Here is a 23,843-nt window from a genome sequence, read left to right on the forward strand (position 1 = left end):
GCCAGATTATGTCAATATGCTTTGCTTTTCTTTATATAAATGTATGACTGCCTATTAAGTGATAAAAGATGTTTCTTGTTTGAAAAAAAAAAATCCCTGGATCAGTTTGTTCCTTTCATCACACTTTTTGATCACCTCCACAGCAGAGGTGGAAACACTAAAAATGTATCCAACGGTGAATTTAAATACCAGTGGCCATAGCCCTGAAAGTAGTATCAGCAGAGTCACATAGACTGCAAATAATGAGTAGTGACCTGCACAATAAAAGACACCAAGTTATATAAAACAGATTTTTCCTCCTGAGAAGAAACTGCAGATAATACTGTAAAAGTATGAGTTTTTTTCTTATACGTTAACATATGAACCTGACAATCTAAAATTCTGAAAACCAAAGTTGCAGAAGTCTACACTTCTTTCCCATACCTATCAATTTTCCATTCCTTATCAGAAAACATATAATTGGAATTAAACTAAGTGCTTAGCATTAGTGGGATCAACTAAGGCTACAGCTGCTGGCTCAAGTTTGGGAACAGTGTATAAAACAATTTAGAAGACTGAGGAAGTTTATACATCCTGTGTTCTTAGTAGCTGCTAGTTGACTAACAGGGACACTGCAGGCAGTAATACCCATCCTCTAAAGTTGGCAGAACAGGAAGAATGGGTGTAGATTCTGGAAAAGTCTTCTCTCTAACAACTCACAATATTTTTCTGAGGGACTGAGAAACCTCCGTGTTCTCCCACTGAAACCACTGGCATATTCTACCAATAATCCGAGAAAAAAAGAAATCCCCATGGGGAGATGAAGACTGAGCTCTCCTTTGAGTCTGAATCAGAAATCTGTGAAAAAACCCTGAATCCTTCTCTGAATCTTCCTGTTCAGATAAAGGATCTTTAAGTCTTCAGGAAAAGATGAATCCCTCCAACAGAAATTACTTTACAAAAAGTATCAACAGTCTGAATTAAACCCTGAGGCAGACACAGTTAACTACTCTTGTCTAAAGAAGAAACAAACTTGGTTTTAGGTTTCTTTTTGACAGGAAAAATGGGGTCAACTGTGTTACTAATGGCAACAGCTGGTTCCCAGTGGATAAGCACAGAATTCTGGCACAACAGGGAACCTTCCCTGCTCCCTCTCCCAGGACCCACAAGAGGGGCACTCCGTTGCTCCCTGAGAGGTGAGCCCCAACAGCCGCAGAGGATGTAGCTAACACCTAGTCCATAGTGGCTGCAGGTCCCACACCAGAGGGGTCCGGGAAACAGATGAGTGGTCTGAGATGCAGCAAATTGCCACGGCAGAGTCACCCACTTGTAAGTGAAACAAATTGCTAGCCTGCTGTGGTGGCAAAGGCAGCTACAAAAAGAAAACGTTAAGCAAAGAAGCAAGAAGTACCAATGACAGGACCAGTAGTCTGTTTCATAGTCTAGCCAAAATGGTGCCTCTTTCCTGGGGAAGACAAACAGCAAACTACTAGGCTACAGTTACTTTTTTTGGACAGAAAAAAAAAAACAGCGAAAGGCACTTTCGAACACTATGCCAAAACCACTAAAGGAAAAAGCAATTTCTCCACAGAAAATGTTTTTGCTTAGTTAAAACTACTTAAACTGACAGAAAAAAGAGTGCGTGTTCTATTCAAAAGTATATTACAGTCTTGAGACAATTTGTTAAACACAAATATTTTAAAAATTAATTTCCTGAAGAGGAAGGTAATAAAACATTAATCAATGTAAGCACATGGAAGGTTTTCCTCCCTAAAGGAACTTATCTGCCCAGCAAAGGATAGCACAAGCCAACTGTCAATCCTCAAAAGCCTCAGAGGAACATACTATTCAGCAGCAGTAAAGTTCTAAAGGGCTTTGTGCCCAAACTTTATTCAGCTCATCTCGATGCGTGGAAGGTACCCTGAAGCTTTGGCGGTTGGCTGGCCAGACGTTATATCCTTGGCAGAATATAACCCATATAACCAATAGTACTGTAGCAGTTACCAATATGATATGCATCCTTAGATCTACTCCACTGTCTCAAACAAGCCTGCTGGCTACCAGATTGATAGTATTTCAAATCAAATCACTGGAAACCAACAGGCAAATACAAGAAAGTACACACAAGTACAACTTAACAGATTTACCAAATGCAACCTGGCTCCAAGGACATAAAGGAAGTATGTCCTGGGTATGGCTGTCCAATGCCCAGACCCCACAGTAAAATTGCAAACTGACCACTTAGAGTGTCTCTGGCCAAGCACCTCATGCCCCTTTCTTAACACTCTCGCAGAGAACCAGAGTATCTTGCCTACACCCATTTACCCATGGTAACTATTTTGCCAACAATTTTTCACACATACACTTTTGGGGAAGGTAGTTAGAATTCTTCCATTCCCCACAACTTTCTTTCCAGTATAACAGTATTGCCACCACTCTGGATATGGCCAGAGACCACAAATTACCAGACCATTCTTGATTTAACCAAATATAAATTATAACAAATAGCATATTTCACTGATAGCAGCCTCAGTTTATCTGGGTAACTGGAGATGTCCACGACTTCTCGACCTACAGTGAACAACAACAACCCTATTCTCAGATAACAAAAAAAAAAAAAAAAAAAAATACACACGTGCAAAGGACAGCTGCAAGAGCGTAAATGTAATTAAACGTCAACAATAAAAACAGTGCTGATACCTATTAAATATGCAGAGATCAAAGCAGTCCATAGAAAAAGGCAATGGGCACAGAAAAAAAATGACTTACAGGTAAATATATATCCTGTTTTTATTAAAAAAAAATACTAGCCCTTAACTACTCACTTAAAACAAAGCAGAATTCAAAAGCAAGCATTCACAGCAGTGTCGCAAGCAAAAGCTAAGACATGACCTATCATAAAACAGTTCCAAATATAAAAGTACGCGCTTCATCAGTACAGAAGCCAGATCATCAAATGACATTTTGTTTGCCACATAAAACAGAATTAGTTACATTACATCCTTTTGCCGAAGTAGGCACAATGCACTAGCTTAGCTACCAGTACAGGGTACATCTATTAACTGTCTGCATATGAATGAATGCTTTCTCCCATTTCTGGCCATCTGCTTCCTTGGTGTACACGCTGTTTTATGGCCACTGCATTTTTTCCTGGAACCAAACACTTGTGTGACTTAATTATACTCCTATGCAAGCAATTAAGTCCTTCCCAGAGGGAGTGCAGCAAGTTACATTATACATTTATTTCATTTCCTCTCTTTTTCATCTGCCTTTACACTCAGAGAGAATGGTCACAAGGATTTCACACATTTTGCAGATTAAAACAGAGATGAGTAAGGGCTTTAGGGCCTCTAGCCTAGTAACCGCCTATAAATATGGCATATAAAAGGTGCCAACAGTCTGCAAAAAAAGGAGAAATACATAGTTGCTGTCTCTAGCTTGGCACCCACCCCCCTGGCATCACAGTAGGTAGGTGCATTACAACTTGTTCTTCAACAGCTCATACACCAAGTTTACAACAGCAGCAGGCAGACTCCTTAAGCAGGAAGATAATTTTGTATTTGAGTGCTGGAGTTAAGACACACATTTCAAGAATTGTTTCAAAAGTCAGGTATCCCGTGGATAAAATTTGCCCGATTCAGATGCTTTTCTCTCTCATTTGTAACAAAATACCTTGGAATACAGATGCTTTCTCCCTCAGTGTATGCTTTCCATCCATTTCCTCTGACTCAAATGATAATGCTCAAAGTAAAACAATGTAAGGAAACTCGGTCCCTACACTTTTCTCTTGCTCAAGGTAACAATGACATTCTCTTGTTTAGGAGTCTGATCACTCTTCCTTCAAGTCAACTGCCTATGACAAAGCAACAAATTACAGCTTTACACCCCAGTAAGGAAGCTAATAAACCTAGTAAAAGAAAATAGTACAGTAAACTCAGTTAACTGGAACCCATGGGGATTGGTAGATGCCAGATAACTGCAGTTTCTGGTTGCTTAAGAGTTACTATCAAAATAGGCCTGACTAAAACTGTACCCTATACTACTTGCTTGGTTTAACTTGTTCTTATGTTGGGGAGAGAGGGAATTTATTCCCATCTTCCTTTTTAAAACTCTAAAATTCTAAAAATGTAAGACATGTTTCTGGGGGGAGGGAACAGAAAGTGCAACACATGAAAATTGTACTGCATTTCTTCGATTTTTCTTTTCTGGTTGCTTGAGTTCCAGTTAACTGAGAGTTTACTGTACATTCGATAACTGGTTGGCAGACTCATTCAACTTATTATTCATCAGTAAGAATTAAATGAATCTGTGGATAATGAGTGAAGAGGAAAAGAACATTACCACCCGATTATATGAATAAATGAAGCTATTATCGAAGGTAGATTGACCTAAAAAGGAAGCTTGTCCAAGTTATATAAATTAATTATAAATAATGATAATAATAATTAATAATGTTGATGCAAAATTCTGGAACTTTTTAGATAGTAGTGGATTGAGTGATTCAATAGACAAGAATAAAACTGTTACTTAAACCAGGTAGTCAAACTTTGCGTTTATACTGGAAAGTTTTCACGTGGAATTATATCCATAAAATGTTTGTTACTCCCAATAAAATCTCTAAGTTTAGTAAAATGGCTTATTCAGTTTGTTGGAAATGTAGCAAAGATGTAAAAGCTGACTGGATACACGTTTGTGGATTGTGAAAAATTAAAAGTATATTGGGAAGAGATGAACATTTTTTTTAAGGGGTTATGGTTTATAATTGTTCTTTAACTCAGTAATACTAATGAATGCTTCTCTCCCTTTACCTGTAAAAGCCAAAGAGCAGAAAATGGTTTGGGCTCTCTTGGCAGTTGCTAGAAAAGATTACAGTAAAACTGAAAAAGAAGTGATCAGAAGATGATCTACAACAGTGGTTGGGTTAACCTTAAAATGTTAAATACCACAACTATTAATGGTTTAATTGTATAGTATTTCCTTTATGATTCAATATATTCCTGTCCATCCTCAATCCCTTTTTGCATTTTGCACATGAGGTCAGGGTGCCACTTCAGCAGTGACAATCATCTCATTGCAAGACAATAAATTATGTTGAATTTCTATGTATATATTGTAAATATGTTCAATTAATAATTTTTTTCTTTAAAACACAGTACATTCAAAAGTAGAAAGGGTGTATGCCCTGGACTAAATCACAAGGCCTGCATCATTTACACTGTAGTAATCAAATCTCTCTCGCTCAGATAGAGAGCGAGACACACACACACACACACACACACACACACACACACACACACACACCTCAGAGTCCTGCAGCAGTCCTGTAGACAGCCAATTCTATCCACAGTGTTTACTTGGGCAAAGGGGGAGAAATGGAAGTAAGGTTGTCAGGTCTTTCATCTCACACACACCAACTGAAATATAGTTTAATCATTAAACAAAGATTACATTTCCTACTTGTGCATAATCTTTACCACAGAGAGCAAGAAAACCATCTATTAAGGCCTTCCCAGGAGGAGCACTATACTTAACCACCACCAGGAACTCATTCTTCCCCTGGAATTTCAACTTAATATTGGCAAAGCTAACTTTACTTCCTTCTGAACCAGTAGATACAATTAATTTAAAATATCTAAAGATTTTTTTTTTCAGTTGATGCTATCCCTGATAGAAGGCCTTCCAATTTACAAGCTCTTGTGTAAAACAACCTTACTCTGTACTTCATAATGAAAGAGTGTCACTTAAGACAAATCACTATTTCATGTTTCATGTATCAGCCACCTTGAACTGATCTATAAAACTACCAGTCTTTTATACCAAAGTACCAGAATGATGGGAAAACTCTCCCATGTATGCCGAGTAGGCACAGACAACTAGGATATTACAGCAGAATAGCTTAATAGCTTTTATTTCATTCAGGAAAGAGAAAGATGGACTAGATACCAGTCTGACCAAACTCTCTGTAAATGGCTGACCTCCTGTAATGGGTTTTACTATTCATAGGTAGGTACTAGGCTATCGGCCCTAGGGCCTATACAAGCCCAGCCAAAAAGGTACCCTGGCTTTTGCCACCCAAGAAAATTATTTTCCTGTGCCACTGCCGAGCAGAGCCACAGAAGTGATCCCTGGGGTGAATTTCCTATTTCCCATCCAATCATCAAGATTTTTCTTGAAGATTGCTAATGAGGAGCTTTGTTTAATATAGCTAGGTAGTATATTCCACAGTATGGGAAGTCTTTGGGACAGGAATCTATCCCTCCGGCGTGTTCTGTTTATTGTGGTGATAAGGTTTAGGTCTCTAGAGCGTGTAGCTCGGAAGGATTGCGATTTCTTTAAGTGGAGCATGTCCAACAGCTCTGAGTTTGACACAGCTTTGTATGTTAGGCAGAGATCACCTCTGAGTAGGTGATATGCGACGGAGTAATGCTGGAGTTTTTTGAGATAGTCTGCGTAGGGCATCTGTTTGAGGTCAGTAATCCTCTTTGTGAGGTATTTCTGTGGCCTTTCCAGTTGTTGTAGATGTCTTGTGAGGTACATACCCAAAAGGGGCATTGTACTCTATAATGGGTCTAATGAGTGATGAGTAGAGGGGAACAATTACCTCTTTTTCTGGATGAGAAACCTTTTGTGATGAGGTGTGCCATGTAGAAGGATTTCCTGACTACTGTGGCGATGTGATTATCAAAGGAGAGACTACTGTCCACCTGTGTCCCAAGGTCTCATCACACTTTCGGTGTTAAGTATACTACTGCCTATGTTGTCGTTCATAGGTACAGACTTTTTACCAAAGGGGATGACAACCACTTTTTGGCATTGAGCTCGAGGCCATGGCTTTGACACCAGGCATCTGTCTCAGTGAAGCCCTTTTGTAGGATGTCCACATCGTTAGGAGTTTTGATTATGGCTCCTAGTTTGCAGTCATCTGTGAACTTCGTTAGCCAAAGACCTTCTGTGTTAGCCTGTACTTCAGAGAAGTAGATACCAAACAGGAGAGAAACCAGGACTGAACCCTGTGGTACTCCCTCTTGTCACTGATCTGAAGTCGGATTTGGAGTCTGCTACTTTCACAGTGTGGGTTCTGTCAGTGAGCCAGTTGGCAACCCATCTTGTGACATAGGGATTTATACCTAGTTTAGCGAGTTTATCTATAATTCCAGAGTGGGGGATGGTGTTGAAAGTCTTGGCACGATCTAGACAGGCTGTGTGAACCACCTTACCCTCGTACCTTTTTCTGGCACTTCAGAGTTGTGTACTGTTAATTGTTGCTTGACTAATTTTATATCATCGCTGGCTGACTTCAGAGTTGTGCACTGTTATTTTTGCTTCACTGTATAGTTTTTCAGATCTCTGCTGGAAGTGTCCCCCCCCCCCTACCCACCCTCCCTATTCCTGTCTTGTTGTTTAAATTTGGAGGCTTTTGCAGTTGCCCGCCCCCACTGTAGATTTGATCTGGAACACTCCCCCCAGTCCCATCTCTTTACCTCATTCTACCTAATAGACTCCTTCTGCACTTGTCTTTAGTAATTTTTTATTCAATTGCATTTTTTTAAACTGTTTGGTCTATGCAATTAAATTAAAAATGACTAAAAACAAGTGCAGAAGGAGTCTATTACAACAAACCAGTGCAAGGCATAATAACAGCACATTACACCGTTAGGAGCTACATCAGCATTCGTCAGAAAACATTCTGCATAAGATATATTAGAGGTTTCACATAGAAACATACAGTCGCAAAATACCATATGATGAAGTACATTCCAGAGGTAGGATACATACTGGCACATCACTCCAAAAGGAGGAGATCCTGTAACCATTCACTCAAAACGTAAGCCATACTACTTGGAAATCTACCTAAAATGTAAAAATTTGCAATTACTGTGACTTTACCTTACATGAGTATATTTCCTTCAGGAGTTACAACAGTAGGTCTTTGAGGGGGAGGTAAAAGTAACAGTAAAGCTTACCCTCTCTCCATCCTCCTACGAACACTGCACATGGTTATTTTACCAATTACACAGGTACAATTTGTGCAACATCACAGTAAGTTTTCTTGCACAAAAGGCAATGGTTTATACCAAATATATGTCCCTATGAATACCAGGAGGGACACGAAGAACAAAAACAATGACTTCTAGCAACATTAACACACAAGTGCATTCATACATGTATATATCAGTGCCTTCTATACCAAATAAAGTTAAATGAAAAGCAACTGTTGGACCAGCAAAGGCCTTCAATGTGACAAGGGTACATCTGATGAAAACTGTGGAAAGGGAAGTACAGCATACAAGTCAGGTAACTTCAGATGTTAAAATTTAATGTTCCCTCTCTTCAAAAATCTACTGTTATGAGAAGCATCTTGTGTACAACCACACTATATACATTTTGCTTAGTTATATATCTTGTATTGCTTGCTGTACAACAGAATACTTACGTCAAAGTACTAGACCATTTTCACCCTGATGCTCAACATCTAATCCACATACAGCTTTGGCATACAGGTGTACCTAGTTATTCCTTTAAACTGCTCTACTGTTTAACCCTTATGTACAGACTCCAGCACACCTTATAGATATACAAGTACAGTAAACCACAAGTATAGATGCATCTAAATCTCAGGAGTATTTTTATAACTTGCATAAATCTTAACTTGTGTAGTTTCTTCTACAATTAAGCTTGAAGCATACTTAACCTTTACAGTTGCACTTGGACAGTTTGCAGGCACCCCCCCCCCACACACACACACACACACACACACACAAAAGTGTTGTAACCAAATGGACCACCCAGTCAACAAAATTATCCTTCTAGTTTAAAGTTTAGTGTACGTGTGTAGTACCACCACAATTAATTACATATACTGGGAATAATGAACTACTAAAACGAACCTTTTCATCCATGTACTGGACGACAGGCATTAAGTACTGATTAGCTCAAAGTATTTGCAACAACATGTTCACACAAGCTGCTTCACAGGTTTATGATACTTAAAAAGTAGTTACTATCTAAAGATTGTGGATTAGAAAGGTGCTAAACACATTCATTACTTACGACTATGGTCTCAAATACAAACATCTTGTGAAATAGAACTGTTTAGCCTTTAGTGGAAAATGCATACTTTTCCAAGGTAAATTTTTAACCTATCCGGCTAGTACAAAAGTATCTGTATTTTAATAAATTAGTATAGTTGACTGAGAAGAAAGGAGTTGAGAGGAGTCCAGACTTTTTGCAATTGTTACTAAAACTAAGACAGAATGCCACACAGTAGGAGCTACCTTTAAAAAAACAAACTCATTATAAATGGTGGTCACTTATGTAAGGATTCCCTTATTACTGGGCCCCGAGTGAATAACAAAAGGAAAGCAGTTTTAGTCTAAAGGTTAAGGAGAGGCAGATATTATATAACAAAAGTCATACTCTTAATAACTTTCCCTATTATTAGAGGACTGGAAACTATTCAGGAAAAACTTCAGTAATATTCAAAAAGGTGCACACTTACTGGGCAAAGCAGTATGTATGCCCATTGTAAATCCAGGGTTAACAAGAAGTTGTCTGGCTGCTAGACTCATGGGATTCACTCCACTAGCGAAGAAACTAAAGCAAGACACTGGCTTTTAGGGGGCATCAAACCTACTACTACATTATTTACTTAGAAATGCTAATTTGAACACTTCAGTTTGTTGCCATCATCACAGGATCTGGCTGCTCAATGTCTTAGCAATCACTCCAGGTTCAAAGCACAGGACCACAGACCATATGTCTGCATGTTAATATGCACTTGTTGCAACAAGCAAAGCAGGAAGAAAAAAGTGCACTGAACTGGAAGCCTACTCCAAGTATGACCACAGTAACACACTCTCAAGCCCGTTTCAGGATAATCAAATTACAGGCATGAGTAGCAAACATTTTCTCTGTCTCACTCATCATATATGCACAACATACATTATATATATATATATATATATATATATATATATATATAAAAATATACTGATGACAGTTTTAGCTAAACATAAATTTAACAGAATGATTCATTTCTAAAAATATTCCCACAAGAAACTAACTTCAGGGACACAAAACTTTGTAGAGCATTTAACACAGCTAGCGGAGCCACTAGAGAATGACAAAACCTGAAACTCAAATTAATCACAAAGGGACATGAGACTTTGCTACATATTTTCTAAGTCCGACTTGATTAGTGTAATGTAATAGTATATATTTACTTAAATTCCTAATCTTAAAATTACACAATGCAATGCTTTCTCAAAAATAAAACTATGTAGAAGAAATAAAAGTACAGAAAACTTTTTTCTACAGCTGTGTAGAAGAGCATACTGTTTTTTTTTTAATTTAGCAACTACGTATGCTACAAAAAAAAAAAAAACATAGCCATTGTGATCAAACCACACAAACCACGGATAAATTAAGCATTATCCGGACCAGATTATGGTTTACCACAAAATTATTTTAACAGCCCTGAAAATAGATCTCCAAGAAAACAGGAAATCAGTTTTACAACTACAGCGGTAGCACTGTTGACTCAAAGCAAGAGGTTCTCCTGTTCATTTCACGGCTGGAGTGCCTTGTGTGTGGAGTCTGCATGTCCTCCTCGCAGTCGAGTGGCCTCCGAAAGACATGCGTGAATGGGCGTGCCTTAACTGAAGGTTGGGCGTCTGGCTGGCAACTCGACACTATAAAAAAAAATCTACTGCCAAATCATTAGCAGACCGGAGTTACGTTGTGGCGACCACTAACCGGGAAAAGCCAAAAAGACAAACTAACTGCTAAGAAATTGAGAATTCCTCTGTTTTCTCCTCCTACTAGTACCAAAAAAGTGATATATCATTACAAGACCTGGTCCATGCTCAGCTGAAGACACTTTTTCCTCAGGGTAGCAGCACCTCTACCTTCACAATGATCCTCTACCCACCAAATTTTAAAGTTCTCGACAATCAAAGACCTGACCACTCACCTTTCATTTTTTTTAAAACAAAAACATAGCTTTACTGAATTATCACTTATGACACAGGCAATCATACATAGGATCATGAAAGTTACTAGGCTAATGGCTCTACGCCCTTACAAGCCTTGCCAAGTTCTAATGCCCATGTCCAAGAGGGATACAGGTGGAACCCCAGGGGTGAATTTACAATTACCCATCCAATCGTCCAGACTGTTTGAAGAGGGCCAATGATATGCTCTTTTTGACATGAAGTAGGAGTCTGTTCCAAAGGTGTGGTAACCTCTGGGAGACAATTCTGTCCCTCCACCAGGTTCTATTACTGTCACATACCAGGTTAAGGTATTTAGAGCAAGTAACCTGTATACCACTTGACTTGCGGATATGCAGCATTTCCAATAAAGCAAGGTCAGAGACTATTCTGTTTCATACAGACTACTCAGAGGCAAAGTGACTGCGATTTCAGATGATCCACATAGGACACATACTGAAGACCTTAAATGTAACTTGCAAAGAACCTTTGTGGTTTCTCTAAATTGTTGCAGGTGCTTCGAAAGGTACATACCAAAATGGCATAGTACTCAATTATTGGCCCGATGAGTGGAGGTGGGCCGCGGTGTTCAGCAGTTAGCATTACCACCTCACTGCAAGAGGTTCTCCGGTTTGATCATTGGCTGGGGTGCCTTCTGTGTGGAGTCTGCATGTCCTCCCTGTCATTGCATGGGTTTCCTCTGGGTGCTTTGGTTTCCTCCCACATCAAAAAGACATGCTGTAGGTGGACTGGACACTCTTAATTGGCCCTAGGAGGGACTGCGTGTGCGCACCTTTTGTGGAAGGTTGGGTGCCAGGCTGGCAATTCGACGACATAAAAATTTCACTGCCAATCATGAGCGGACAGGCGATTCGCTGTGGCGGACCCTAACCGGGAAAAGTCGAAAGAAGAATTGGCCCGATGAGGGAAGAGTACAGGGAGGTTTTTTTCTGAAGGCAATGCCCTTACTTATGAGATGAACGATACAGAATGCCCTTCTTACCACTGTGAAAACATGGTGATCAAAGGTAAAATTGTTGTCAACCTGTGTGGCCAGATATCTCACCAGTGAGTGCATACTTAGGGTGTTGCTATTGATGTGGTAGTTAGCAAGAACATCTCTCTTACCAAAAGGGATGATAATGCCTTTTTTTACACTGAGTTTAAGGCTGTGACTTTGGCACCAATCATCTGTTTGTGTAAGACCCTCTTGTAGGATGTTGACATAATTTGGAGATTCTATGACAGGTCCCAATTTGCGGACATCAGCAAACTTTGCCAGCCACAGACCTTTAGTTTTTGCTTGTACTTCAGAGAAATAGATTCCAAACAGAAGAGGTCTCAGGACTGAACCCTGTGGTGCACCACTGGTTATAGGTCTAATGTTGGAGGTGGATTCCCCTATTTTGACTATATGTGTTCTGCCAGTGAGCCAGTTAGCAACCCATCTAATGACACAAGGGTTGACACCTAGCTGGGTGAGTTTGTCAATGAAGCCTGAGTGGGGGGACAGTCTAGGTAGGCTCTATGCACAGATCTGCATTCGTCCAGGGCCTTGTAACAGGCATGATCTCCCTTTGACAAATCCAAACTGAGTAGGGTCAAGTGATTAGATTTTACCTATACTTTTGATAAGGTCCATGAAGATTCACTCCACAGCCTTGCAAATAAGGGTAGTCAGCTAATAGGTCTATAGTTCCTGGGGTCAGTGGAAGCACCACCTTTGTGCAAGGGGATAATGGTGGCCGTTTTCCATTCAGCTGGGATGAAGCCAGTGCTTAGACTAAGAGTGTTGCTAATTCTTGTTTGAGCCCATGTAGGACGCAGCCTGGGATGTTATCAGGTCCCACAGATGCTGTGTTTTTGGCCTTAAAGAGGGTCTTTATGACGTGCTCTTTAGAGATACAAGGTAGGGGACAGGTGATAGGGATGTCATGGGATACATGTGGTTGGGACAGGGGAGTGAAGTTTTCACAGAACATGTCGGCCAACAGGTTAACTATATCTACAGGCTCAGTATATGTGGTATCATTAACTACCAGTTCGGCCTAAATCTGGACCTTTCCTTTTGGGGTACGGATGTAACTAAAGAACGCCTTGTGGTTGTCCTTAGTTGAGGAAGCTAATTTGGATTCGTAGTTTGCTTTGGAGACTTCACAAGAAGTCTTATTTGCTTGTTTAAGCTGAGGGAGTGTTTCCAGTCTAGGGCTCGCTACCTCTTACTCATAGACAGCAATTTCTTCCTCTTGTTGTAAAGCCTGTTAATGGCAGTTGCCCACCAAGCAGGTTTGCTCTTCATTGTGGAGCTTGTTTTAGTCCTATCAGGTACAGTCAACTCAATGCAGTTATACAAATGCTTGTATAAAGCGCTGGTGTACAACTCTGCACAGCTGCCAGTTCCATCTGAAGGGGGATGCAATGAAGCTATTTATACCATCCCGTAAGAGGTTATAATCTGCTTTGGAGAAGTATTTTAGTTTAATTGCTGCTGGGGAGGGTCAAGTGCAATAATTACTACGAATGAGACTGATTGCTGGTCAGATCTCACCAGGGAAGACCTCACAATCTGGGTGCTACAATGGTCATTTAAATAAACAAAAAAAACATATTGACATACTTTCAGTTGCACACATATAATCTTCTATACAGTCACTGTCAATTGAACATGACACAGCTCATTTGGTTTCTGCCTTCCCTCAAACCTCATTCCTCCTCCAAAACACTTCTGCATGTATTACCACAATTCACATTTTTTCTATGTAATTTGCTCCTACTCTTTTCTAAAGGGTACATTACACTGAAATGCAAAACAAAAACCCTGACTGTGTCTGTATCATAGCTGGTGACCTTAACTAGGCTAATCTGAAAACAGTTCTACCACACTACTGCCAGCACACAGACTTTGCCACCAGGAGGTGCCAACATACTAGATAAAGCATACAACAATGTCAAACAGGTGTTCAGGGCAAAACTCTGCCCACAGCTTAGTAATTAGGATCATCTATCCATTATGCTGACTCCAGTCCACAGGCTATTACTAATCAGGGAGAAATCAACCAAGAAGCAGAAAAGAGGCTGGCCAGAAGGAGCCATCTCTGCACTTCAGGATTGCTTTGAATGCATAGACTGGAACACATTCAAAGAAGCTACCATTGCAGATCAGCACACCGGCCTGGATGAGTACACCGAGTCAGTAGTAGGATTCAAATCAAAGTGTGTGGATGACGTGACAGTCACCAAGAACATCATCACACATGTCAACCAGAAACCCTGGCTCAAAAGTGAAGTGTATGAGCTCCCAAGGGCACACAACACAGCCTTCAAGTTTGGGGATAAGGAAGCCCTCAGGTCCGCCAGAGCAAACCTGAACAAGGGAATAAAAACAGCAGAAGAGGCATATGGTCAGAAGATCTAGAGTCACTTCAAAGACCTCAGAGACTCTAGGTGAATGTGGCAAGACATACAATCCACAGATTACAGGCCCACGTCAGTACGGTGCATGACAATACTGACTTCCTCAACACCTTCAACAGGTTTGAGGAAAGAAATAACAATTGCAATGAAAACCCCTACCAATCAAGGGGATGAAGTACTACATCTCAACCCTAATGCTGTTAGAACAACTCAGGCAGCTGGACCTGACAACATCCTGGGGAAGGTGTTTAGAGAATGCACTGACCAACTGACACATGTTCTTACAAGTATCTACAACATCTCACTAAATCAGACTATCGTACCCAAATGCTTTAAAACTGCAACTATAATATCTATCCCAATGAAGTCCACACTGTCGGACCTAAATGACTATAGCCCCATAGCACTCACCTCAGTAGTAATGAAGTGCTTTGGAGGCTGGTCAACAACCACATAGCATCCAGTCTCCATGCATCCTTAGATCCACTCCAGTTTGTAAATCGACCAAATCGCTCCACAGAAGAAGCTATTTCAATGGAGCTTCAAGTATACACGGCCCACTCAGAAAACAAGAATTGTTGTGTTTATGTTGCTCATAGACCTTAGCTCTGCCTTCAACACAGTGATCCCCAAACACATGATAAAGAAACTTGACCAACTAGGAATACACACACCCCTATGTGACTGGATACTGGACTTTCCTCACAGGCAGACATCAGACAGTACACGTTGGAAATAGCATCTCCGAGAGCATCACTATGAATATGGGGGTTCCTCAGGGCTGTATACTGAGCCCTCTGTTGTTCACCTTGTCGACTCATGACTGCACTGCCATGTTCAACTCAAACCACATCATCAAGTTTGCAGACAACACAACTATCATAGGTCTCAACAACAACAATGATGAATCAGCCTAGAGAGAGGAAGTTAGTCAACTCAGTCTGGTGCGACAACAACACTCACTAAATGTAAGCAAGACCAAAAAGATCATTGCTGACTTCAGAAGAAGGCATAAAACACACTCTCCACTGACAATCCACAATAAAAAGTAGAGAGAGAGTGGAAAACACAATATTCTTGGGAGTACATATCACAGATGACCTAACATGGAGCATTAATACTACTGCCATTGTAAAGAAAGCGCAGCAACACCTTCATTTCTTGCGAAAGATGAGAAAAGCAAACCTTCCTTCTCCAATCCTTGCTATCTTTTACAGAGATACCACAGAAGGTAAACTAACCGGGTCTATATTAGAACACTGAAGTTTCAGAACTTCAAATGTTCTAATATCGACCCCTATTCAGCGAAAGCTATAAATAGCGAAGTGAGAGAAAACCGAATTCTTTCCTAGGGAAAGAATTTGGTTGTCCGTTCCTGTCGCTTCGCTATTTTCAGCACAGTGGTGGAAAGTTACGGGTCGGGTTCAGGTAAGTGTGCGATTGTGTGGACGCGAGGGTTAGGTCAGTTAGGGTTAGGGCACGGGTGAAGTGTGTGTGCGATAGTGACGGACCTTAGGGTTTGGGTTAAGGTAAGTGGGTAGATAGTGGTGTATGTACAGTTTAGTGTAGGGTTAGATGTAAGATTTTAGGTGTGTGGATTGCTGTTTGTTTGGTATGCTTGTGTTGTGTATATGTGTTTTGGAACAGCAAATTTTTTCCCTAGGTATGTTCGATGTTTTCAGCGTTCGCTGAATAGGAGTCGATATTAGAACATTCAAAGTTCTGAAACTTTGATGTTCTAATATAGACCCAAACTAACACACGGTCTCGCAACCTGGTATGGTAACTGTTTCACCTTGGACAAAAAGTCCCTTCAGAAAGTGGTTGAGGTAGCAGAGAATCATTGGAACCACGCTCCCTGCCATCCAAGAAATACGCCTATCGAGCTGTCTCAGGACAGCCAACAAGATTAGAGACATTACCCACCCTGCCCATGGACTGTTCACCTATTTATCTTCTAGTTAAACGTTACCGCAGTATGAGATGCAAAACAGCCCACTACAAGAGCTTTTTTCCACAGGCCATCAGACTACTAAACTCATGCTAACTCAAACACTATGCTGACCTCTGAACAGGCTGTTGGAATTTTCAACAGCAGTATCATATAGGTTTCTGCAAAAGCTTTGGTGCAATAATCCCACTGGGCTTCTCTTAATTCATATTCTTATGCAATCCTAAATGCGCAATAATAATTACTGTGAAAAGCTCAGTCTTTCTTTGCAATTTTTATGTAGCGTTAGTTAAGAGTCTAAATTAAATGTGCGTCATGGCTGTAGTAGTTGTTGTAACACAAATTGTCTGTGTGTGAAAATGCCTCCTCTTTGAGAGGGAATAACAAACTTTTGTTCAATGATGCACAAATTGTATAATCTGAATGACAATAAAGTTTACTTTGACTAAAGATCTTGCTTCCAAGTTATTACGTGTGTTACTATATTCATTACTAGACTTCCATTTTCTAGTAATTGCTTTTTTGGCAGACACCAAAATTAAACTCAGCAAGGCCTTACTATGTCTAAGCAATTCCAATTCTATACCACAGCTCAAAAACATGACTTCCTTGGCTACACCAATCTACTTGCCCAATATTTCTGGCAGAGCAGTCTTCAGGGAATTTTTGAAGTCTGCCAACTCATATTTCCAAAAAAATGTTCTCAATTACCTTTGCCATCACACCTCCAACATTAGCAATCTACTGATCACTTACAAATTAAACACACAACTCTTCTTTTTAGCCATGTGTTGTTGCCCTTTCACCAAAACAATTCACAACATAAAAAACAACCATCACAATTCTTCTACAAAAATCTAACAAATCACTGAGGTTTTAAGATGCTGTTATGCATGTACATATACTCACCACTCCAATCAATCAGAACTCTTCTCGAAAATCTTGATTAGTAAAGTTTAAATTACCGCTGTCAGTATCAACAGGTTAGCACACTTTTTGCCTTTGACAATTGGGAAAATAAATTGTGAGTTCTTTCTCTACACCAGATACTTGAACTTTGGTTCAAATATTGGTACTAAACCAAACTACATTACATCATTGGTGTGGCCACATTTATCACATGCTGTTCTTTGAATAAAACTGTTAAGTGTGTGGTAGTTCAATAAGAGGCAAACGATCTTCTAGAATATCACTAACAAAATAGGGAAATTTCCACTGCTCCTAAGCAAATTACTCCCATTCAGTAGGGATATTACCTGGAATCTCCATTAAAAACAGAAGGGAGACCAATCTAGTTAACTAAAGCACATTATTTTGGTGCCTACTGAAATGTGGGTTTTACATCATAAAAAAGTTAATTCTTAAAACACCTTTATTGAATTATCACTTGTGACATAAGCAAATTTACATTTATATAAAATAAATCAAACCACATTAACAAGTTCATGTTTACAAACAGTATACTTCACATACATTTCTGTACATCATATAACCTAAGCTACATTACATAAATTATTAAATTCCGGCCATTTTTTTTTTTTTTAACAAGAAACATCTTTATTAAACCATCACTTATGATACGGGCAGTCATACATTTGTATAGATGAAAGCAATCCACACTGACACAATCCTAGTTAAAAGCATTTTACATCACAAACCATACTGACACCCTCCCAGTTGCAATTATCCATAGCTTACAATCTACCAATCATTTTCAGTCAAACACTACAGAGCTCATTTAAGTCCTGCCTTCTTTTTAACCTCATTCCTCCCCTGTATGTATTGTTCCCACAATTCCCATCTTTTACTATGTAGTTTGCTCTTAACCTTTTCTAAAGATATCGATTCCAGTTGTTTTATCTCTGTTACTATACTCACTCCTTCCAGTATAATTGGTTTATTTATTTTTATTTATTTATTTAACATTTGTTTACCGGGAAAGTCCGACTTGGGACAAAGCCAATTTTCAGTGGAGGTCTGGAGAGAAACGCACCAAACACGTTTTTGTAACATGGGAGGAAACTGGAGTACCCATAGAAAACCCACACGAACGCAGGGCAGACATGCAGAACACACACACAAGACACTCCAGCCGAGAATCGAACCGGAGGACCTCTTGCTGTGAGGCAACAGCGCTACCGCTGCACCACTTCGCAGTCCAATTTAGTTTTTGATTTCCAATTCCTAGTAATTGCTTTTTTTGGCAGCCACCATAATTAGACACAGCAAGCCTAGGCAATTCCAATTCTGTATCACAGCTCACAAAAATCATCTCCCTCATCACACCAATTTGCCCACCCAGCATCTCCGATGGTGCTTTATGCAGGGAATCCTTAAAGTCCAACTCATCGCACTCCCAGAAAATATGTTCCCAATTACCACCTCCTTCCCAATCACACCTCACGTGCCTCACCTCAATATTTGCTGGCTACCTGAGGAAAAAAATCTCTGGAGTCTACTTGGGGTATAAAAATATCTATACAAATATTTCCAAGCAAAAATCCTACATCTTCTAAATTTTATTGCATATTTGCTAGACTATCATCCCACTGTTTCTTTGTAAAGTGCTTATTCAACCTCTGAATAATTCTTACAGTTATCGTGCAACATTTGATAAGCTCTACTAATTATTCATTTTTAATGGCAGCTTCTATTCTAGATTCTGCTAAAAACTCTACCAGTGCTGGTAGACACGCTAATCCTGAGAACAAACACACTGAAAACACGTTGCCTAACGATAAGTACCACAGCATTTAAACCAAACCCAGTAGAGGAAGCTAAACATATTAGTTTCTGCTCCAAAGCTATTTCCTTGCATACAGCATTTCAGGACCACTTTACTACATAAAGTCTTGCATTCACTGTCCAATGTAAAAACAAAGGAATTGTGCAAGAGCTCACCAAAAATACAGAAACAACTGTTTTCAGATTATAGGCGTCCCGTAAATGCCATATATTAAATAACGTATGCTTAGTAGCATGAACCATTTAACTAGGAATGGAACACTCTGGATGCCTCAACTTTTTCAGCAACGTCTGTTTAAGTGACGTCCTCATAGGAGGACAGAAACCAAATGTGAAGTGAGGGAATCAAACCGACGACTACAAGATGAAATCCACTACACTAACGCTCTTGCGCAAATAGATACTTCACAACAATAAGGATGTTAGTGAACGCTTCCATTCTGACGGCAAGTGAGAATGAATACAATAGACGCAGAAGTGTTGTAGAAATTACAAGCAAGATTGCCACAATGAATGAAGGTGTAGTTGCAGTACGGTCCTCCCCCAATTTTTCCCCCTGGCGTATATATGCTTTTAAAAAATTAAAAGCAACTCAGACTTGAGTTGACTGCGGGCTGTCATTTAAGCTTACTAAATACACCCCCAACCTTCCTGTACATCATAAAGCAACATGTGGAACAAATAGCACAAACTAGTGCTAGGACTCTCTGTATATACACATACAAACTATAAACTGCTGAGTGGTTGAGATCAAGCCAGGACACAACTTAACGCGCCCGGAATCAAAACAAATCATAAGACCACAGCGTCCAAAACAAGGCTTGGTTACATCTGCACAAAATAAGATTAACAATAAGCATGAAGTCCCTTCTCCTAATACTGCAATATTAGTACAAAAATCAGTCCAAGACCAATATACACAACTAGCTTTCAAGGAATCTTTCACACTGGGTTTTAAGTCAATCCATAGTCTATATTACAAACAGCATGGTGGTTTCAGGGTGATCAAAACAATAACTATACTTTCGCCATGTCACCAACAGCCATTTACTGATCACAGTACGAATAGCAGCGTAACACAGTGAAAACTTAAAGCTGACTCTTACCACGTTTGGACATCCCTTTAGAAATATTTTAAAAATATACAGTACTTTCCACCCGGTTTAAAGATGGCGCCCCAGTAGTCGATTGACGCTTATGATGTCAGATCGCACATCAAGCGTCAGGGTTGGCACGGATCTGTGTGATCTAGCAAACTGAAATATTGGTGTAGGGTGTTAATGGTAGAAAATGACCACGATTATTATAATAGCGAATAGTGTTGTGTTTTGGTTTTATTAAGGGTATTGAAATAAAAGTTGTAATTAGGAATGAGGATGCATTATGTTGAACGCTGATTGCTGTACTGAATTGTTTTCCTTCTAGTGGCTTGAGGTAAAATAGTAAACAGGATCTCTTTTCTTAAATGGCCTTGCTGTGGGAATCTGGGGACCTCTGCTTCCCCACGAAACGTATGACATTGATGTAATAAGAAAATATGAATTAAGATTACATTTACTTAAGTAAAATAATCTATAACTCTTTATTCGCCACGTTTTCTCCAAAAGGGACCAGTTTTAAGAGAAACATTGCAAAATTTTCAGTCAAAATCAGGGACAGTTGAGAGGTATGCCACCAAATAGCTATGAATTGTGTCAGATTTGCACAAGTACATATATTCATAGGTATTGACTAGGCTAATGGCACAATAGCCTATACAAGCCTAGCTAATAATACCCAGGCCAGGCTATGTCAATATTATATCTTAATTCAATATTATATCTTAATTTCCCAGGAATAGGATGGTTTAGTATCAGGGTATTGGATCTTTCAGTGTTGATGCCCTGTCATTTTGCAGACTGTCTCAGTCCATAAGGGACATGGGCAGTACCTCAGGAATGAATTTACAGTTCTCCATCCATTTGTCCAAATTCTTTTGGAAGAGAGTGAGAAACAGGCTTTGTTTTATGAAGATGGGAAGTTAATTCCATAGATGAGATACCCTTGGGGATATGAATCTGTCTCTCCAGCAAGTTCTTTTAGAGTCACAAATGAGATTCATGTCCGTGGAATCTATAACCCTTGTATATTTTTCTTGCGAATATGTTAACATTTTCATCAAGGCTGGAAAAGAGAATGCCTTGTAGGTCAGGGATAAGTCCCCTCTCAATAAACAATATGACACAGAGTAAAGGGTAAGAGCCTTTAGTCAGTCTGCATAAGACATGTGTCTTACACTTTGTATTTTTTTAGTGAAAACTTCTGGGCCCTCTCCAGTTGGAGTAATTGCCCGGTTAGGTACATGCAGAAGGGAGCACTGTACTCGTTTATGGGCCTGATAGGGGCTGAGTACAATGGCATTATGACTTCCTTTGATCTTGATGCCATGCCTTTACTTATAACTTGAACTACACAGAAGGATTTCCTTCCTCACTACCATGGCTACCTGGTGGTCAAAGTTTAAATTATTAGCTATTTGTGCTCCTAGGTCCCTCACCACTGGATCAACGTTTAAAGATGTGCTATCAAATTTGCAGTGATATATGATTTATCAAAGGTTATGATTATGCATTTTTTAGCATTTAGTCATAGACCATGGTTTTGGCACCAGTCATTTTTTGGCCTGTTTGTAGGATGTCAACATAATTTGGGGATTCACTGATTGCTGCCAGCTTACAGTCGTCTGCAGGCTTGGTGAGATAGTGGCCTCCAACACTGGCCTTCGCTTTAGAGAAGTATATACCATACAGGAGTGGTCCCAACACTGAGCCCTGTGGAGCACCTCTAGGAATGGGTTTGTTATTGGAAGTGGATTCACCTATCCAGACAACGTGTCCTGTCAGTGAGCCATTTGGCTATCCATCTGATGATTTAGGGATTTATGCCTAACTCAGTTGCATGTATCTATGATCCCTGAGTGGGGGATTGTGTCAAAAGCTTTGGCCAGGTCTAGATAAGCAGTATGTACCGTTTTACCCTGCTCCATGGCCCTGATGACTTTCTCGAAGAAGTCCACCAGATTGAGCAGGCAAGACCTCCCTTTGACAAAGCCAAATTGGGTCTGATCCAATGTTTGGAGAGTTTCTATGTCGTTCTTGATCAGGTCCATGATAATTTTCTCCATAGCCTTGCAGATAAGATTGATCAAGCTTATGGGTCTGTAGTTCTCTGGGTCGTTTGATGTCAAAGGAATTAATGTTGCAGTCCTCCATTCTTCTGGAACAAAGCCCGTTCTGAGGCTGTGGTTAAAGAAGATTTCTAGTGGTCCTGATAGATTCTGTTTTAAGCTATCTAAGAAGCATCCTGGAATGTTGTCAGGACCCATGGAGAATGTGTTTTTAGCTTTAGTGAGTGCAATAAGGATCTGTTCCCTCATAATGACCGGTAGGGGCATGGTTGCAGGTATTTTTTTGGCTGTGGTAGGAAGTGAGAGGGGGAGTTGAACTGAACTTGTTGGCCAGCAGGTTTACTATAGTTTCAGGCTGGGTGAAAGTGTTGCTGTTCATGATTAACTCGGGACATTGCTGAGCATTTTCCCTGAGGTTACGAACATAATTAAAAAAAAGCCTTATACATTATCTTTCACCTGGGAGACTATCTTTTCCTCATAGTTTCCTTTGGTAGATTTGACCAGCTCTCTAATTTGTTTGTTTAAACTGGTGAATGTCATTTTGCACTGTTTTGTCTGTTCCTTCTTGGCTTTGGAGAGGATTTTTTTCCATTCATTGAATAGCTTCTTTATGTTAGGTGTCCACCAGGGTGGTTTATTTTTGGCAGTAATCATAAGTTTGACTTGGACAGGTACTGCCTCCTCTATGCAGTTATGAATGTGGTTGTACAGTGCTTTTGTATATAGCTCAGAGTAGGCCTCAGTGTCATCAGGATTTGGAGGGGCTTAGAAGTTTAATAAGCTGTACCTTAGTTTGAGGTAATTGGCCTTAGCAAAGTTCTTAACAGGTTTGGGGTTTGATGGGGGGGTTCTAGGTTAGTTTTAATACTAAAATAGATCATTTTGTGGTCAGATCTTACCATGGAGGAGTTAATGCATGGGAGGGAGCAGCATCCCCCCATGTTCATGAGTACTAGGTTTAGGATATTTGTATGTCTAGCTAGGGAGCTAACTAGTTGCTCCAGGGTGTTTGCGTTGACAAAGTCCAAAAACCTCTGAGCAAGTGAATTATGGGTCATACAAGTCTCCGGGTTTTTGGAGGGGTAGTTGAAGTCACCCAAAAGTATGATGTTAGGCTGAATGTTAAGAGATTCCAGTAGGATTAGGTAGGAGGTTTGGTTTTCCAGACTAATGTTATGGAATTTGTACCTAGCAAGGATGTGATGGGGGGGTTCACACCTATGGTTAGTTGGGCACAGAGCATCTCAAGCTAGTTATGTTGTTGGACCAGCCTAGCAGTGTACTTGTCCTTTATGAACACAAAGACATCTCCTCTCTTTGTTTTATCCTGAGCTTAGGGGGGATTGAAATGTATGAAAGGCATTGTAGCCTTTGATAGCCTGGGTGCTTTCCATAATTCCAAACCATTTTCCGTGACTACACATATGTCTGCTTTCTCCAGAGTGAGGAGTGCTTCCAGGGAGTGCAGTTTTTTAGTTAAACTCTTACCACTGAGCAGCAGTACATTTAAGTAGTCATAAGTGATTTTTGTTAGCTTGGAGGGTTTAACAACTTGGCACAGCCTAAAAAAGGCACTATGTGATAAAGATAAAGT

The 23,843-nt window shown here is 39.9% G+C and overlaps 1 protein-coding gene across 1 annotated transcript in view; it reads right to left on the reverse strand.

Annotated features, from left to right (window-relative positions):
• Window positions 1-20,290, reverse strand: part of GTF3C2 (general transcription factor IIIC subunit 2) — a 2,978,836-nt gene extending 2,958,546 nt beyond the window's left edge. Inside the window, exon 1 of the mRNA XM_044075341.1 lies at window positions 20,187-20,290. The gene's annotated coding sequence lies outside the window, so the exon portion shown is untranslated. The remainder of the gene's footprint in view (window positions 1-20,186) is intronic.
• Between the last annotated feature and the right edge of the window lie 3,553 nt (window positions 20,291-23,843).

Source organism: Protopterus annectens, chromosome 6.part1 (genome assembly GCF_019279795.1).
Source record: "Protopterus annectens isolate FY-2018-M chromosome 6.part1, PAN1.0, whole genome shotgun sequence".
In the NCBI taxonomy this organism is placed as follows: Eukaryota; Metazoa; Chordata; order Ceratodontiformes; family Protopteridae; genus Protopterus; species Protopterus annectens.